The sequence below is a fragment of the Passer domesticus genome, chromosome 3, assembly GCF_036417665.1.
Source record: "Passer domesticus isolate bPasDom1 chromosome 3, bPasDom1.hap1, whole genome shotgun sequence".
NCBI lineage: Eukaryota > Metazoa > Chordata > Aves > Passeriformes > Passeridae > Passer > Passer domesticus.
Genome location: NC_087476.1, coordinates 113,480,202 through 113,497,321, shown reverse-complemented (window position 1 = coordinate 113,497,321; position 17,120 = coordinate 113,480,202). Strand labels below are relative to the sequence as shown.

The 17,120-nt window shown below is 39.1% G+C and overlaps 1 protein-coding gene and 1 long non-coding RNA gene across 2 annotated transcripts in view; one reads left to right on the top strand and one right to left on the bottom strand.

The window, feature by feature from the left end:
* LOC135297840 (uncharacterized) overlaps nt 1-17,120 on the top strand; it is a 186,292-nt gene that overhangs the window by 87,922 nt on the left and 81,250 nt on the right. The window lies entirely within an intron of this gene.
* LOC135297531 (uncharacterized) lies at nt 141-3,098 on the bottom strand. Its single transcript, XR_010359497.1, has 3 exons — nt 2,953-3,098; nt 2,298-2,382; nt 141-2,154 (listed from the first exon to the last, which is right to left on the bottom strand). It is a non-coding gene; the product is annotated as an uncharacterized LOC135297531 (long non-coding RNA).

The window sequence follows — 17,120 nt, the reverse complement described above, 5'->3', positions numbered from 1 at the left end:
ATTGATCAAACAATGACTCAAAAAGGGGTCCAAAATCTCCAGTTTTCAGAAATTAAAGACAATAAGGCACACCTCATTTTTTAGTGAACAATATTCATTTTTATTCATGTAGAATCTTTTAAAAATAATTCAAAGGGATGTTCACAATCAGATCATGTATGTTCTGAAAAATAAACTCAATATCTAAAACTTTCAAGAAAAAAAAAATTAGAAAATGGAACACATTCTGACTGTCAGTAATTATTAGGAATTTAGAATTTTGATATAATAAGGAACTTTGAACTAAGGATTCAAGGTTTGAACCAAGGATCCAATATTTGAACAGAATGGGAATGCCCTTCAGTGGCATCTACATGAACTTACACAGGGATAAAATAGAAATATTATCAAGTCTTTAAAATGTTTTCATCTGGTAGGAGTGCCAGCAGGTGAGGTGCATTTAGCAGTGAAACCTATATAAATATGTTGATGATGGCTGGTCAGAGGTGGTTGGCAAATTCCCTGCATAACCGAATTTTCAACAAATAACTGTGGTGAATTTATTTTTATAATTTATATTTTTTTTCTTAATTTTGGGCAAAACCCTCCAAAACAAACCCAAACAAACCAGCCCACAAATGTTTTCTATGATGAACAGCAAAACAAATATTTAACTTTGTGTTAGATCACCTGAATAGAAATAGCTCAGTTTGCTTCATTAATTCAGAATGGTTTGTGCTGGATCACTCCAACATTAAATCTCCCTGTGTAGTGGCAATATATATGCTATGGCAGATATATTTCAGATTTTTTTTCCCCCAAATATACAAAGCTTCTCCCCAGATCTAGGGTAAACATAAAAACATCCACTCTGACCAATTCTGTCAAACAGAAATCCCATTGTTTTTATCTGTATTACCATGGATCAGATTTTAAGTACAGTAAAAAAAGCCCCCAAAAGTTTGTGGACTCACTAGATTTTAATGTTTCCTGAGAAACTCAGGGAAATATCTGCTAAAAGCCAAATATTAAAATTTCTTGGAGACAAGTGAAAACTGTTCTTATTGCTTATTTCCTATTCCAGTAGCACTAAAGAATAAAGGATTTGCAGTAAGGCCTCCAGCCAGAAAAGACCATAAACACATGTTCAGACACATGAATAGTCTCATCAAAGTCAAAACATTTAATTTTTATCCTCAAAACATGTGGGGTTTTTTAATTGGCATTTGCAGACTAGACTGATGAATTAGCAGCAGATTTACAATTTAATAAAACCCTCTTACTCTCCATATTCACATGAATAGGAGTTTGTTAGTATTTCACACAGTCTGAAAACTTTGGCCAGATCCTCCATGAGTGAGACATTGCTTTGTTGAAATGAAAGCAGAAAACCTGGCCTGTTTATGGAGATATCTAGACAGCTGCCCTGTCTGGGTTTGGATTGTTTTGTTTTCTTCCCTGCTTGTCTTTGAACTGAATAGCTGTGCCATGTGTCTGTACTCAGGAACGTGATAACCAAGTTGTTGCATTTTCAAGCCTTCTTTGAATCTACAGTTTAAGCCATTTAACTCACTTTTTGGCTCTTTGGGGGGCAAAAAAATCAGAGGTCACCTTTGGTAATTCCCATTCTGAATTGTCCCCCTGCCCATGTAAAATATTCTACACACTGGTGACAACTTCCTCCAGAGAGGCTTTTTCTGGTTAGGTCATGATTTATTTGTAGTCTCCAGGCTTCCAAAATAGGATAAAGCACTTTATAAATATGATTGCAGCATTAGAAGAGTCGAGACTTTGTAACTGGGTAACTAAAATTTTAAAATTAAGTAAGTAACTTGGATTTCAATAGTTCATGAGTCAGCTCCTCCTGACTTTCCTATTTTCCATTCAATTTTAAGGGAGGGAGGTTGTTGTGGTTCTGCAAGTTTTGGATACAGAAAAGCATGGAACACCTGTTACTGCATTTCTTATGAGGAATTGTAAAAAAACTTTCTTCCCTTTCCAGTTTCCGTGATGCCTGTTTCTCCTGCACTTTCTTTCCTTCTCTCTGTCCTGCTGCCGCTCCTGGAAGCTTCAGGATGCCCAACCTCTGAGTTTTGCAAAATGAGCTGTGGACTTCTCTGTTCTCCCTCTGAATTTTGTTGTTTGCTGCCAGTTTCTCTTTCCTCTTCTGTGCTGCTGTTAAAAAAAAAAAATCCTGGCTTAGCAGTCCTCCTCTTAGAGTCTCCACACTGGGGCAGAACACTCCCACATATCCTAAAATGAACTGTGTGTCCTCATCCCCAGGATAATCAATGCATCTCCCCTGTGTGTGCTCTTACCCTCAGCGTATGGAAAGGTCACCTGGAAAGGCTTAACCCACAATGCCAAAGTAGGTGCTTGTCAATCCTGTGATGAACTTCAGCTCTACAGAAAGATATTTCAGTTAACAGCAGCAGCAGGGGAAAAAAAAAAAAGGAAAAAATATGAAAGGGCATGGAGGTGGAACTGCTAAGTGGAATTAGTATTATTAAAATCTTGTAACTGAAAAGCAGTTCCAAGCTGTCAAATGTGTTTGATACTCTCTAGGAGGATGCTCAAGTTGGTCAATTAGGATTTGGAGGATTTTAACACTCTGCTTGGAAGAAGGAGGGGGAAAAAATGGTTGGGAAAACTTGGAAGGATTTAGCACTCTGTTAGAAACCTGGCGACTCACACTGCTCAGGAGCTGTGCTCTCAATGAGATGATCAAAAGGAGATGCCAGCTTGTGTAGACATTATCTCTGCAAGGGCGGGCTCTGTTTTCAGGCCTCTGTGTGAAGAAGCCCAGCGGGTAGGAGAGGGTTTGGGGTGCCAGAGGAGAGAGGGTTTGGGGTGCCAGAGGCTTTGTGTTCCTTCTTCCCCGGGAGCCTTGCTCAGGCTCTGCAGCCTGCCTCCCCTCAGGCGCTCCGCTGTCGATAGCATCGATGATTACAATTCGTGACAAGCTGATGTTACCGATTCCTTTGCCTTTGGAACGGAGCTCGTGTGGGCTTGACCAATCCTTCCAGCGGCCCTTCGGAAGGAGCGGTTCCAGCAGATGTCACTGTGGGCCCTCGAGTCACAGCCGCCCCAGCGTGAGCCGCTGCTCGCCTTGCTGTGGCACACACTGACAGACAGACAGACAGACACACAGCTGCTCTGAACGCCTTGGCAGTGGTGGGACCGAGCTCCAGACGGGCGGATTCCAGCTGTGTGCAGGGCTCTGGGGCTCAGCTCCATCCCGGCTGTGTGCAGGGCCCTGGGGATCAGGGCCCTGGGGCTCGGCTCCATCCCGGCTGTGTGCAGGGCCCTGGGGCTCATCCCGGCTGTGTGCAGGGCCCTGGGGATCAGCTCCATCCCGGCTGTGTGCAGGGCCCTGGGGCTCATCCCGGCTGTGTGCAGGGCCCTGGGGATCAGCTCCATCCCGGCTTTGTGCAGGGCCCTGGGGATCAGCTCCATCCCGGCTGTGTGCAGGGCTCTGGGGCTCAGCTCCATCCCGGCTTTGTGCAGGGCCCTGGGGATCAGCTCCATCCCGGCTGTGTGCAGGGCTCTGGGGCTCAGCTCCATCCCGGCTGTGTGCAGGGCCCTGGGGATCAGCTCCATCCCGGCCAAACCCCCGAGGCCTGGGGGCAGCACAGGTGGGATGGGCAGTGGCAGAAAGCGGGATGGTGATGGAAGGGTGATGGGCATCCATGTGTGATGTGGGAGAGCTGCAGCGTTAGGAGCTGGCCCTGAAAGCCTTGGGCTCTACCGATAGAGAACTTCAAACCCCCCACTACAAGCCGTAAGAGTTTTCTAAACATCATGTTCGGGCTGTCCTGAAATGAATATTTATTTGATTGGCTTATGCTGAGGATTTTCCTGGCGCATTGCAAACGAATGCTGGAAGCAGAATAAACCTGGCAGTGTTTTGTAGGCTTTGAGTTTCCCTAAATAAGATAAGAATTCATAGCATGTGAGGAAAAACAAAAGACCAGACAAGGATAGAGCGGGAAGCAACAGAGGAGTTACAGGCTGTAACAGAAGTAATAGGCTGTGGAGATGGAGAAGGAAGGAGGAGGAGCAGGAAATGGATGTCAGGAAATGCTGATGAAGAGGACAAAGGAAAATATCCTGATACTGGAAACACTAAATGTGGCTTTGACCAGTACTTTTTAAAATTCAGGCCTGGACAGCAAGGCTTTTTACATCCAGACCTTTCTAAACCTCTCAACTGATTTCTTTACAACGTTATTCTTCATGACCTTTGCTCTTTTGCAAAGGCATCAGGGTGACACTTGTGTGGGCTGGCAGCAGCCTTGTCAGCTCTCATCCCATCTTGCCCCAGACTCCAGCTATCCAGAACACATCAGTGCTGTATTCAGATCAGATCTGCTGCCAAGGAGGGGTTTCCTTTCGGTATGTGAGGAAAGTTAGCATGGTCCATGAAAGACATTTCTGTTTATGGTGAGAACAGAGATCAGGAGAAAAACTGGGAAGTTCTCTGTCTTACTTGGATGGCTTAGTTCTGGTGATTTATCATATTTGCAGAAGTACAGCTTCTATGGTCATGAGTATGCTACTCCTCCAAAACATTGTTTTCTTTTAATTTTATTGATTTCAGATTGCAACAAGCATTGGTAGAAAGGGAAATACTCTTCTTGGACTTGATAGATAAGAAAAAGCAGAAAAATTATTTAAGTATCTGCTCTCCCTGGGCTTCTGAACCGACACATAACTCCTCAGGAGTCTCAGGATGTGATTATTACAAGGCTTGAGTCAATATTCAGTCAGAGCCCTCCAATTTTCCTTTATAAATTTCTATAATAGACTGATTTTTATCCACTCTATCCTGGTGTTAATACAGAAGTGAGAGAGCTCTGGTCCAAAGAAAAGCTGTGGCCTTTGATGGAGTTTTCAGCTAAGAATTTTTTCATTTGCTGGACCTCAAAGTGATGTTTTTGAAGGAGGCTTTATTGCTCATATGAATTCCAAGGAGAAGCCATTTGTTTGAAGGTTTAAAGTGAAGAACTTTGGTGCAAATGTGATAACTTGACAGTAAATAAGTTGGCCCAGACAACTTGTTATAGCAACTCCAAAAAATGAGACCCAGTGAATTAAAGTTGTGTTACTTTAATACAACCTTTGTTGCAGATGTGCTCCTGGGGTGTCAGGTAAAAACATATGGGTGGCGAATGAGAATATTTTCAATTTCTCAGGCCAGTATGTATTTTTACCTTCTGGAGGTTTAGATCACTGAAAGGACAAGCAACAGCTAAATAAACACTCTTATAAGTCAGTGACAGAAGAAATCACATATTGTATGTTACACCTGGCTATGGACTGCTTGCATCTAATTGTTAACATATCACAAAAAATATCATTGGGATTTATAATAGTTCAGCTGGACCTAGAATGTGTACTTGCACATTATGCACAGATACTTTCAGCATTACCTCAGTTTCTGCATACAGAGCTTTCTTTTTGTAGCTTTTGCTAGCTGTGTTGAGGAAGAAATCTGTATAATGCGTGGCTGAAGACAAGATTTTGCAGCTCCATCCTGGAGCCTGGAGGAGTATCAGCTCTGCCGGAAAATTTCTTTCTTTGGCAGAGCCTCCCTGGCAGAAAGATGTGCAAAGACAGGTAACATTGTGTTGCCAGTATAGCTGTCCTGAAGGTATGAAAATCCTTCATGACCTCCAGGGAATGGCTGGAGTTAAAGCTGTCTGACAGCAGAATTTATGTGTGCACAGGCTGCAGGTGGAATTGAGTCAGGAAGGTGAAATGATTTCCTGATTTGCTTTCCTCTGTCATGCAGCCCCACCAAGCTGTGGTCTCACAAGGGCTGTAGCTGAGTCTGAGGAAATCTGTGAAAGCACAGTGTGAGTTGTGAGTTCCTTGTGCACAGATGAAGGTTTAACTATAAAGCTTTAACTTCACTTTAAGCATTCCAAGTGACCAATTTGTGTCAGCTTTACCTTGAAAATCATAGCCTTTAATGACTCTACGGTGATTATCAGTAAAAGCACAAGAACAGAAAGCTTGTTGTTACATCCTTAGCAGTATTAGGCACTAGATGCTCTTAAAGTTTTCTTTTACCTTTTGAAACATTCACAAATTTGATTTGCTTCCCCTTGAAACTACCTTTGAGATGAGTGAGAGAAAGACAGAATCAGGCTTTTGGAACCTGTGGCCTGTTCTGCACCTTCTACCTCAGCCCCTTAATGACTACATTAACATATTGACTAATACCCCAGGCCCACAGCTGGTCTGAATCAGCAAAGCTGCCGTGCCTCTAATGGAGAAAGGGTGTTTGGCAGCAGCCAGAAATGGGACTCAGGGTATTTACTTAGGCCAGACCTTTATCTTAATTTACTCATTCATGCCTTTAGAAGTGAGCTATGTGCAAGGTGAAGAAGAAATCATAACACTTGGATGTCCTGAGATTTGAGTGCTTGGTTTCTCAGCTGATGTTGCTTGGATCTTTTTTCAATGCTACCAATCTCATCCAGCTGTTTTATGGCTCCCAGTATCTCATATCCTTTTGCCATTGCTGGACTTGGCTTGCTCTAGAAGAGATCAGGGCTTCTTCAGGGTGCAAGATTTTCCTTTTTAAAAACACTGGCTTATGCTGATTTAGGCAGTGCAATTCTAGGCACTTTGTCATAGAAAGCTTATGCCACAGGTTCTGAAACAGAAAGCCCTTGAGTAAAACTATAATCCTAGCTTGGAGCAAGAGGCAATAGACCTGTCAGTAATACAGTGGCATGGGAAATGCTGCTGTAATTAAAGTTCACTCAGCTTTTCCTTTATAAATCTCTGTAATAGAGGCTTTGTGTGTTAGTGCAGCCATTTCAATTTATGTTGTTTTGAAACTAGGTAATCAGATTGTCAACTTCAGTGGGATCATTTCTCCATAAACGTATTTAGCAAAGGTATGCCTAAAAATCATCAAAACCAATACTTCTGTGTGGTGCTATAAAAAAAAACAAGATTGGTTTTTAAGCCTGCCAGCCCAGGTTCTTTGGGAAGCCTTTAAGCTCAGGTGCAAGACTAGAGAGACTTACAAAATTATAGAAAAACTTGTAATACTAATTTCTTTTAAGTGGTCAAGATTTTGCCTAAAGTTAATAGGTTTTCAATAGCTCATAAGGTTTTTTAAAAAGTATATCTACTGGTCACTATATTGCCAAAGACATAAATATCTTTATTTAGGAGGTTTAAACAATACTGTTTTTTTTTTTCCTATAAAAAAAATTCTATAAATACTGGATTTTAAACACCTCTTGGTATATGGAGTGGCCTAAGAGCACATTGAAGTCAGATAGTGGGTGCAATTAAATGCAAAGCTTTTAAACTTTTTAATCCCAGAATTATTATTCATTTTTTCAAAGGTTAGAGAAAAAACCCAAACCATATATACTGTGCCTTCTTGTGAATGTTTAGTTAAATTGTTTGGAGAATAAAAACCCACAGAGAAATGAAAATCTGTTCGGTTTGCAGTAGCAGAAGTGTAAAAATTGCCACACGAGTCATTAAAAAGGAGTGATTCTTCTGTCTGGAGGGCTGACCCAATGAATTAGAGTATAAAGACTTCACAGTGGCTCAGAATTTTGCCTCTGGTAAGAAGTAGAGGAATATTACTCCTTTTTATTTTTAAAATTTATCTCCTTTCTTTTTCTAATTTTTTTTTTCTCATCTGCTTAATATAGTCTGAGATTGTCCTACCTAATTTTAGGTGACATTAGTTAACTCATTCTGAATTAGCTGTAAATCCCTTCCAGATGTAACTTACAAGTACGGAGCTTTGCAGTTGTGTCCAACTTCAGAAAAAGAAGTTTGGATTCTCTTGTCTGGCCATCAGCAGAGTAACTATCAGATTCTTGACTTAGGTTATTTCATTTCAGTCAAAAAGGATTGTTTGGATGTAAAGGATTTTCAGCAAGGCTTCCAACTCAGACATTGCAGCACAATGCCCAAACAGAACAAGGAGGTAACCAACAATTCTCACTTGGACTCTGCAGGAAGTGTCTATGGCACTGCAACACAGAGTTTGGGAAATATTATTAAGATCTGGTATCTGTAAACTCATGGCAAACCACTGGTCCTTATTAATCTCCTCAAAAAGTGGGAACAAGTGCAATCCCTGTTAAACCCTAAACAAATTTTGATTCTGGAGATAACAACACAGGGAGAAGATAATTTTGTGATACCTTCTGCTGGAGCCAAGGGACAGGAATGGATGGAAGGGAAAATAAAGTTACTGATGAAACTGGTGGAAGAAAAGGAAACTATGGATTTATATCTTCAGTTCCTCTCTTGTAAGTATAACCACTACTGGCAAAATAAGAAACAAAAAAATGTTTACCAATATAGTTAACTTTGATGTGCATGGATAAACAAGAGCTCACCTCTGCACCTCATCTGAGCATGAGGCATCCTTGCATAAAAGCAGGTTAACAGGGTGGGAGAAACATTGGAAAAATAATTTTTACCCCTCTGCAGTTTTTTACATTCTTCATTACTCATGTCCCAGTGTGTAGGGACCTCAAGGAAGGATCAACGTTCCATGTCACTTTGTCCTCTGATTCTGTCCTCCTTCAGGTTGGCCTTGGCTTACCCCAGAGTGAACTTGTGGTTTCAAATTGGATGCATTGTCCTCAGTAATGTGACCTTGGACTAGCCTGGATGACATTATTAGCATGAGGCAGAACTCTGGTGAGGAAGGGATGCGTTGAAGATTTCACATGGCAGAATGTGCAAGACAGGCTGGAAATTCACTGTCCCGTTGTTCTTGTTAAATAGCACCACATTTTCAGCACTTCAGCCACACATGAGGCAAAACCATTCTTTATTCCCCCAGCAGTCAAGACTTTTTGTTATGACAGTAACCCAAACAGGCAGAATTTGTTGTTTTTTTTAACACAGCCTAGAAGTGCCTTTGACTTCTTGTGTGTTCTCTCAAGACACGTCTTATCACTGAAACCACAGGAAATATTCTGAAAAAAGTTTAATCAGTAATGTCATATATTTTCTGTTTGGAAGTTTGTGAATAAGGTTTTCACCAGATTTATTGTAGTAGTAGCTATAATAGCCTTGTAGTTGAACAATGCTACTGCTATTCTCTGCTATTGCTTTTTTCTCTGTTAGTTTATATAAATAAATCAATTGACTTTAATATATAAAGTAATTGAAAAAGTCTGTTTATTAACATCAAATAAGCAAAAGCTCTCACTGAATTTTGTGATCACCTTGGTATTTGATAAGTCTTGTTGTTTAAACATAGATATGAAAATGAGTTCCTTGGTAATGGTAGATTTTAATCACACAAAGACTCTTCATAAAAAGATTTGCTTTTAATTTAAAAGAAGTTGAAGCATCAGCTCTTTAAGGTTCTGCATTATACTCCTCTTCCATCATCCAAGACTCAACCTATAACAGTAGTAGTTATTGTTAAAAGCTACTGAATGCTTCTTTTGAATATCTGAAAGGTTTTTCATTAATAGTTCCACTGGAGAAACAGGCTGTATTTTAGACCTGAAGTCCCTCACATTTTAAGCTAAAAGGATGAACCTGAGATTTTAGAAAATATACTAAAAAATGCATTGCACATATTTTATGTATTGGTAGTGGCTGTAGTCCTATGGAATTACTATATATGGATTTTTTAACTCACTATTGACTAAAGATGCTAAAACAGAACTCTTGGGCATACCTAGGAAAGGGGGAATTGCACTTGTTTATGATTCAGGGTGAGGCTGTGAGTAAAACTGATCCAACAGAGGATTTTAATTCCATCTTTTTCCAAGTTTCAAAGCGTGTCTCTGATGTTTACTGTGTAAACAGTTATTTTACTACATCAAGTGTATTATTTTCCATCACTCCTCTTCCTTTTATCATAAAGATCAATATTTCCCCCATTGGAAATCCCATATCACCTCAGTGATTTCTGTAGTTTTTATGAAATTGCAATGTTAAAAGTAATATTTGCACTTAGCAGCTGTAGGTTTGGGACAATCTGTAAGGAAAAAAAATTCTATTTCTCCATGAGATCATTCATATTTTGTTCAAGATCAGTGGGAATTTGCCATGTTGGTGTCCCAGGGAGAAAATCAGCTGCTACTGGACGTTCAATAGCAGGTATAACTGCTAATTTTGAATGCCTGCAACCCACTTATTAAAAAGTGCAATTTTAAGGGTAGTGAAAACAGTAATTACTTTGTTTGAATGGTTTTAGAGTTCTCGGTCTGAACATTTCCTTCAAAGATTCTTTGAATTTTTAGCCAGAAAAGAGCTGATGCAATTAGTGGGAATATTATTTGAAAACACATTTATGTGTCAAACCATATGTGCAGAATTTGAATGAAACAAGTTCAAGTGTGATGGTGTATCCTGTGGTGTTCTTCAAAAAATATTAACCACCTTTACCCTGTACAAGTGCAAATTATTATTCCAGAGTATATTATTACACTGCATTGCTCCTGTAGCTATAGCAGTACTCAGTGTACTGAAAATGACTGGGAAAATACTTTTCTACACAGTAAGAATAGCACTGTGGTCTTAATTAAGTGATTCATTTCAGTAGAATATGGATTTTAACTTGATAATAGTCCCTATCAGCAAGATAAATGCTAATTTATAGGTGGGAAATTATAGAAAATAAGCATCCAGGCAAAGTGGGAAACCATAAGCCAGTCCCAGTGTTCAGTGCCACTGACATTACTGCTATTGCATCTAACAATTCATGTGGAAATAAGAACATAATAAGTAAGAGATGGCAGTGCCAGATGGACCCCATCTGGAGTAAAGGACTTAGAGTACCTCTGAGAGTGCTTTTTTTGGTTTGCTCTTGAATTAAACACCTTTTAGTCCAGAGGAGCCTGAAACTACTTCCTCACACAATCGGACTCACTTCTGGTGGTCCCAGTATTGGCCACACAGCTGAGATCAGCACAAACATCCAAACCAGGTCCCTCCTCACCTTTCTGTAGTGGTAAAGAGGCAACAAACCAAGGCTGCAGCTTGGGAGAACATGGTTGGGGTGGGGGTTCAAAGAAACCAAGAGTTGCAGGAGCAGGAAAGGAAAATTGAGTTGGTATCATGCACAGATCAAGGAGAGGTGTTAAGTTGCACAAGGAGCTGAAACTCTTCCATTCCTGAACGTCTCTGGCTGACTTTGAGAGCATGGAACAAGTTTTGAATCTGGTGTCTGTCAAGTAAACAAACTCCCAAGTTCCCAAGTTCGTTCTGGGCCAAATGGTGCCAGGGTGGCCGAGGCATTGGAATGTGGGGTCTGGAGCAGATCTCAGGAAATCTGCAGGGAAGGAAAAATTGTGCACAGGGAATGGAAACAAATGACTGCTCTTATGGAAAGCTTTTTAATTTTGGGTGTATTTTCTGCCGCTTATCAGAAAATGACTGGATTATCTTTACTTGCTTATAATTTCAATAGTACCTGATTGCAGTGCTTGTACAGCATATTTGGTAATGGATTCTGGAGAGTGCTTATGAAATTGTTTATTATGCAGTAATCAGTTAAACACTTCCCTTGTTACCAAAATTCTCTGAAGTTGTTGGGATAAATAAGACCCTCTAACACTGTGTTTTAATGTTGGCGAGTAAGGCATTGTTTTATTCTTGTCCAGGAGGTGTGTGTGGCCCACAAAATTATGGCCTCCACACAGATGCTGACATAAAACTTCTTCACTTATTTATACATTTTTAGCAATCAAAGAAATTAATTCTCATTGGCTCTAAGTTACGTAATTCACTTCATTAATTAGTATTCTGTTCTCTACTGGTTATTGATTTCTCACTTTTCATACTAATTAGTTAGGAAAGTTATATTATTTCCAACACCCTGGCTAAACTTCACAATGGATCTTCAGGTGTTACAAATGTGTGCAACATTTTCTGCAGATATGAAAATTAGAAAAGCAAATCAAACAGATATCTTTAGCTAATAACTATGTAAAATGATTTCATTTCCATTTAAGTACTAAATCATCAGCACTGTTAAGCTTGGCATGCCACTGTGACTATTTATATATATTTTACATATGTCAATATATCTTGTTATTTGGAGTTAGACCTCCGTGGAAGTGTATGAACATCATGTTAAACTTGGAAGGTAAATGTGATACCAGGAGCAGTAATCACATCTTGTTTCATGATTCAGGCAAAAAGAGTTCTGCTCTGTATAACAGTGAGAACTTTGATTGTTACTGAATTTTCTAGGGTTCTGTAAATGCTTAAAAGAAACGGTTACTATTTTGTTTGCATCCTTACTTTAGAGAACAACAGGTCTATTGAAATTTGTGAACAGCCCTTGAAGTCCATTTGTAGAGTATTAAGTCAGCTGGGAGATTTCTCTCTTTGCCCCCAATTAATTTTTTATGCTTGACCTTTAAAATGGAAGTTGTTTCTTTGACGTAAACAAACCCAAAGTCACTGAAGAGGTAGCTGTAAACATTAGAAAAATTGAAATAAGTGAAATGCAGGTAACTTTTTGAATGACAGCTATTTTTGCTGAAGTCTTATTAAAGACTACAATTTGACACATTTAGACTTTTCTATCTATCAGCACCTGGTTGGGAGATTTGCCTGGTTTTTTTTCTTAGTAACTGAAGCCACAAATTGTAACACAGTATGAAATAACTTTTTGAAACCACTAAATAAAAAGTATTATTTTTTTTCAAATGACAGAAATAATGACAGAGTCTAAAACACTTCCTGAGAAAGGGTCTAAGATAAGACCTTTTGCTGGTGCAAGTTGACTTGACAAAAATTAATCTCATGAATACCAGACAAGCCAGGACAAAGTCGAAAGTTTTCAGGAATGCAATAAGCATCTTCAAGACCTTCATATCAGGTGTGTAACTGGGATATAAATTGTCATTAAGTAATTGGCTTGAAAGAGTCTCATTTTAGTAAACAGAGGGTAGCAGTGACTCCTTGATAGGGCTCCTGTGCTCCTCCACAGGGATTTTCATTTGCACCCTCTGAATTTTATGAGATGAGGGAAGAGTAAACTTGTCTGAAAAATATCTGATATTGGGAACCTGAGACCTCAGGGAAAACAAAGTTCTAAGTGAGAAACACACTGCTGACTTTAATTGAACTTCCTGTGGCCATGTGCTGCCCAAAACTGCTCAAGACCAAATCTCCATAAATTTGGCTAAGATTTTATCAGGCCTGTCAGAGCATCAGTGGTGCTTATATCTAGAGATGTTCCCTTATTAAGGATGCTCATTCTGCCTTGTATATTTTGACTGCCTCTAAGCTCTATTTATGGTGTACTATAAATGTTTTCACATCAATTTGTCAGCCAGCAATAGTCAAATCAACGAACTCTGATTGCTATCAGTTCCCCATAAAAGCTAGGATTTTTTTTAACTTTTGCTCTTAATTGCAATGATGTGAGGATTGAGTCTTCTTTAAAGCCCTGTAGTAACAGATTATTTATGTCATCTTTCACATTATTTATATGAATGAAGGCTTCTTTAATAAGAACTTATATGAAAAGCTCTAAGTCAAACCCCAAAGCCCAGAAATTACTTTTAAATACTTTTGCATTTCAAATAACTTCCTACTTGTCAGTAAATATAACCAAGCTATATTTCAAACATTACCAAGCAACTTTAAAATTTTATCCTGCTTTCTTACCCAATTAAAGCTATGGTTGTTTTAAATGTATCTGTGATGAGTTTCAGAGTCTTGTTATGGAAAGGTTTAATTTTCTTTTGAGTATTTTCCAGGCACTTAATTTAAAAATGGAAACAGAATTCTAGCTACTTCATGTGGAGTTGTGGCCCTGATCAGGGTTTTTTTTTTTTTCCCCCTGTAATAATTAAATTGGGGATTTAATTAAACTGTGAATGGAGTTAAAGAGTATTTATTACAGAAATTTGTGCCACAGTTGCTGACAGCTTCTTGGTGCTAGCAGGGCTCCTTTGCTCACTTCCTGTTGAAGCTGGGCTTTTGCCAGGCCTGTTTCCAGGGATGGGTTGGACATTCTCCTCCTCAGTAACATTTTCCTCCACCAAAATATGAGTAGCTTTGACCACTGAACCCACAATAAGCAATGAATAGATGTGGAGCTGGTGCACATAAATTGTTTTCATTGCCAGTTTACCTGATTTGGTCAGAATATGTTGGAAGCGCTTAAGCAGCAAATTCAAGTTTTGAAGATTTATTTTCTAGCAGTTTTATTATGAGAACAACTTGTAGGAGGGTGACAAGTCTCAATTACTTTTCTGTCTTGTAATTATAGAAGTCCTGCTTTTTCTTAATGTTTGCTCAGATTGCCCAGAATCACATTAGAATAAATGCAGCATGTGACAAGAGTGTGAGTGTTGGATGAACATATTGTAATATCTGGGATGATATTACTGTTCTGAGAGCAGTGGGATTTCATGTAAGGTCCGTGATCAGCAGCCACTGGAGTTCTCAAAGGTTTATGGGTGGGTAGTCCTATATATTTTTTTATAGCTTATGGAGTTTTTGAGGAGGGATGGATGGCTTTTTGTGTGGATTTTTTTTTTTTTAATGATAGTGAGAAGATCCATGCAAAAGGCTCCAGCTTCTCTCATGTGTTGAGACTGGAAAAGGAGAAGTTTGACTTGTAATAGGTTGTCCCACTCATTGACTAATAAATGGACTTATTAAGGGAATGAAAGGAAAATAGGATTAAGCTACTGCAGGCCCAGTGCTTGCCTGACCACAAGTATGAGATGGCTGAAGGTGATTTAGAAAGAAGTTAGAAGCACATCAGAGGGTACAGGGTCTGGAGGGTTAAAGACTGCTATAAATTCTCATTTACCTGCATTTCATTAAATCTGACAAACAGCAGTGAAGTTTATTCACTTCTGGGGGAACTTCTTGGATTGTTTCCCACTAGCTTGCCAAGACCTAGACAGACCTGTGACAGATCAACCAACTGGTCTAACAGTTTAGGAGGAGACCTAGAGCAAAGCCCATTGAACAGTTCTGACAGAAAACAGCCATCTTAAACTTACAGACTGCAGGGCAGGCTTTTGGACAGTGATGATTTTCTATGTCCTGTCTACCCTTGTTTCATAATGAGTTATTGCTGCCTTGTGTACATTTTTTCTATCCTATCCTACTCTGTGATGACTGAAACCAGGGATAAAGCCCTGAAACGTGGCTGAGCCAGCTGAGATTGAGCTGAAGAACTTTTAGGAACATGGTGTGCCTCAGCATAGCCCTTGCTTGCAGCTGAGAATTGGGCCAACAGTAATGAGGCAGTTAAGTGACTAATTATGAAGATTAAGGACCTGCTGGGATTTTCAAAATGATTATGAGTTCTATTCCTAGGCTTTAAGCACCTTTATAAATCAGGCCCTGCTCCTGAAATTTGCATCTGGATGCCTAAATGCCATGGGAATCCATGGAGTCTGAATGTAAGCATGGATAACAATGTGGGCCTACTCTTGGATTCTAGTTTTTTTTTTTTCTTCCAGGGTTATTGCTATTAAAATTATGCATCTTAAGCATACAAATGAATGCTTGCAAGGTGCTGATATGAACTGTTTTAGGTGATGTGAAACACTCAACTCATGTGCTTTGAGTAGCTCATAAATGTGTTAAGGAAAATTTAATTGCTTGATTTTGGTCTATTGATTCACACTAGTTGGTTATAAACAAAATGGGCTGGTTATAAACAAACAGCTGGAACACAGTTGCTCTTTCTACCCCATTCCCCTGGGTGTTGACTCTTTCCATGGAAGACAGCAGGTATTCCCTTGGAAAGGTGGATTTTTACATTGTCTGGGTGTTCTTTCATAATAGATGATTCATTTTGAGGGCCCTCAGCTGGTGTGCAAAAATACTGAAGTGTTTTGCTTTGTGCTTCATAATGAGAGGAGAAAGTAATTTTTGGGGCTTTTTCTATTATATGAAAATACCCTTTGTATGTCAGGCAGGCTTTATTGAAATAAGTGAGACAACAAAAAAAACCCCAAGAAAATTGCTTTGCAATGTTTTTATAACATTGAGTGAAACATTTTGCCTAAAATGATGACTAAAGGAATTTTATATCATAGTCCTGTTATAATGGGAGCCTGAAGAGAGGTGTACATCTGCAGTGCTGAAATCCATGGCATAGGCAGCACTGGGAAGGCAACCAGTCAAACTGTTGCTTTGTGTCATAAATTAGTAAGTAAATAATCCTGGAAATCAGTGAATCCCAAGAAGAAGAAGAATTGAATCCCAACTAGAGAAATGTAGAGTAATAGTAGATGGTGCTGGCAGCAAATCACCAGACAGTTGTTAAGGAAAGCATCTATCTTAGATGTGTCCCTGATATATGGGAAACTGTCCTCTCCTGGCACTGTCTTGTGGAACACATTTTGCCAGCACAAATGTCTGTGTGGCTTAAGGAAATGATTCATTAAAGTTGCTTAACTCTAAAAAAGAGTCAGTTCAACTTTGGAAAAATTTACATTAAACTGTGTCTCTGACATTCCTGGCTTTATTTAGAATAACCTTATAACATTTAGGGAATCCTAGAGACAAAGTTTTGTCACAGGATAAGTGGAATTCCCATCAGTAAATCTGTAATCCAGGGGAATGGTTATTGGGAGACTTGAATAATAAAGAATTTAATGAGTGGGTTATAATGAATGCTAATGCACATGGATTTGTGGGAAATAGACCTTAACAATTTAGACATCCCTGTTTTGAGACTCTATATTTCATTGATAAAGGCATTGATTTAAAGTCTGCCATAAATATTGTCTGAGTCCAATATCCTCAGACCAGATTCTTTTAAATACTCCATGAATGAAGAGTGTAATATTTAATGTCAAAATTACTTATTAAAAGATATTTAATGTTCCATGCAATTTTTGGTTTATCAGAGTGGTACAAAATATAGGAAAAATACAATGCAAATGTAAATTACACTTAGAAAAATGTAAAAATTGCAATAAATCTGCCCATTTAAATCAAATAAAGGAATCAATCACAATACCAATGTGATTCACTTTTACCTGTCTTAACATTCTTGGCATCCTCAATTGCCAGGAAGGAATATTTAGGCTGAAGCTAGCTCAGACCTGTTGCTCTGTTTGAAAGTATTTTGCTAGTTTTGGGTGAGGCACATCATTACTTTTGCCATTCTGGTCTGATCACTGCTGTGGTTC